The sequence below is a fragment of the Pseudophryne corroboree genome, unplaced genomic scaffold (genome assembly GCF_028390025.1).
Source record: "Pseudophryne corroboree isolate aPseCor3 unplaced genomic scaffold, aPseCor3.hap2 scaffold_675, whole genome shotgun sequence".
Lineage (NCBI taxonomy): Eukaryota > Metazoa > Chordata > Amphibia > Anura > Myobatrachidae > Pseudophryne > Pseudophryne corroboree.
In genome coordinates, this window is record NW_026970262.1 from 334,285 (window position 1) to 337,163 (window position 2,879).

The following is a 2,879-nucleotide window of genomic DNA, read 5'->3' on the forward strand; positions in this document are numbered from 1 at the left end:
ATTGGTCTGACTGAGCCGTCCGGCTTCGGGACCACGAAGAGGCTTGAATAAAAACCTTCTCCCTGCTGACTAAGGCTGATTTGAACAATCGGTGAGGGGGAACGTCTTGAAACCGCAGTTTGTACCCTTGGGACACTATTTGTAAAGCCCACGAGTCCAGGTCCGAATGAATCCAGAACTGACTGAAGAGTTTTAGACGTGCCCCCCACTGGTGCGGGCTCCTGCAAGAGAGCCCCAGCGTCATGCAGTGGATTTGGCAAAAGCAGAGGACGATCTCTGCTCCTGCGATCTTGAAGAGGCTACAGACATCTTCCCTCTTTTCCTTCCTCTACCTGCAAAGAAAGGGGAATCTTAACTTCTTGCATATCTATTGGGCCGAAATGACTGCGTCAGATAATGATGCGTCTTCATCCGTTGAGAGGGAACATAGGGCAAGAAGGATGACTTACCTGCGGGAGCTGCCGAGATCAAATTAACTAGGCCGTCGCCAAACAAGGCTTCACCTTCATAGGGAAGAGACTTCCTTTCTTCTTGGAGTCATCATCAGCATTCCCTTGGTGAATCCACAATGCCCTCCTATCCGAGACTGCCATGAAATTGGCCCGTGAGCACTTGTGCCCGGTGTAGGATTTTTAAATATGTGTAGTTTACTGTATGCAAAGGTTTAAAACCTTTTAGGAACTGAGATCTAAGGTGTATTACATGTAGTTTAAAAAAAACAAAAAAGGTTTATTTTATGGCAGTAGTTTCCAAACTGGGGTTCTTGCACTGGTAGCATAGTTTGGTGGTCCAGGACCAATTAAAATTATTTATACTTTATTAAATTGGCAAAACCATTCCCTCACAACATAACTGAACCTGAGGATGACATGCTATAAACACAATTTACTTAATTTTATATTTTTTTCTGAATTTCTCAATAAAAAATACTTTGGCCTAGGGGTGCCGTGAAACAAATTGTGATACTCTAGGGCAGGGGTGTCAAACCCATGGGCCGCATGCCGCCCCCAATGCATCCTTTTGTGGCCCACAGGCCGGGGTCCGACAGGGGTCCTTTTGTGGCCCGATCACCTTGCTTAGAGCGAGGGCAGGAGAGTGCAGCCAGAGTCTTTGCTTTCTATGTGCGGCACCATCTTCCCGAAGAGATCACCGGGAAGATAGTGCCCCTTCCACTGGCTACAGCACAGGTTTACCGGGGTGGGGTAGCAAACTGGGGGCCCCAATGGGCCCCTCCAGCAGTCCCTCTACCAAAACACGTCTTTTGGTGGTTTTGCGGTGTTGTTATAACTACATGGTGACGATACTGTAGCACAGAGATTTTCAACCATTTACAACTCACGTCACACAGAACAAGATTTAAATATTGACAAGGCACACTGAAATATAATGGTGATGCATGGTGCAGTATCGTGTCCTAGGATGTCATGTCGCAGCTTCTCCATAGGTAACGCCTGAACAGGCCCGGTGACAGGGGGGACAAAGGGAACACTTGTTCAGGGCTCCAAGTATTAAGAACAGAAATAATGGGGCCACAGTGCCAATATTGCTTTTTAAAGTGTATCCACCAACTGCTCAATTTAAGCAGGAAAACAATTAACAGGCCAACTAAACCCTCCCCCCTCCTTTTACCCCATCACTTTGTCCAGTCCCTGTGGTCCATACTGTATTGCCATTATTATGCATGTTGCTGTGCTGGCCCTTTTCTGAATGTCCCTGCCACCGCCACCGAAGAGCTGGATAGCCCAGTATGAAAACCACCTGCCGGCCTCACTGACGGTCCGAGTCAAAGGCTCCATTTTTTTTTAAAGATCTCTCTGCCAAGTTAAGGGGGGGTTGAGGGGGCCCCAGAGATATCAGTGTACTGGGCCCCGAGATTTCTGTTGCTGGCCCTGACCCTCAGGGGCGTATCTACCCCTTGGCCAGGATGGCACTTGCCAGGGGCACCATCCAGCTGTGCCAACCGTGGCTAAGGGATAGAGTTCTGCAGTCTCGAAAGGGCGCTATGGCAATCAGCGTGGGACTGACCAATTAGACGGTGAGGGAAGGATACTGAAATTGTCCCAACCCTGTTACAGTTTGAAACGCCCCTCAACTGCTGTCCACTGCTTCACTCTTAGCTCTGCCCCTTTGAAATTATTAATCCCTACCCCCCGGTAGGCGGAGTTCTCCAGGCCCATACTCAGGAGTCACCACTGCTGTACATTATGTGCCGGTTGTAGAGGCAGAGCGGGGAACATCAGAGAACGCCACAAATTACACAGTGGGCAAGGAGATGGCTGGAGACAGCTGCACAGCCATGCCTTGCAAGTTCGAGAGAGCTGTTGAATTTCAGCACTTCAAGTCAGAGCCTGCCCCCTGCTGCCCAAGCAGTCCGTGACAGTTAGTGTCGAGGAGGGGGGGATTTGTGCATGTGTGCTATCAGTGTGTGTGTGGGGGGGTGGAGGATGTGTGTGACTGTGAGGGAGCTGTCAGTGTCAGTGGGGAGAGGAGCAGGAGGGAGTTGTCAGTGTGTGGAAGTGATGAGAGTTGTCAGTACTGGGGAAATGTGTGTGTGTGTACTAGATTTAGGAGTGTGTGTTTGTGAGAGGTTTCAGTTGGGGAATTAGAGTTCATACAGTAATTAAATGTTTTCATATTGAGAAATACATCTCCCAGCATATACAGTGTGCTGGGGATGCTAACAAGCTTTATTTAAAAGTTTAAAAAACATTGCTTTTATGACTGCAATGGTTAAAAAGGGAGAGCTATAAATCAATTTATCAGTGAATGATCGCAGTTTGAGCTGTTACATTTTACTGAACCACCTATCCCTCCACACTCACTACCTGTCCTCAGGATACATTTACCATCCCAGCAGACGGTATACCGGCGGTCATTTG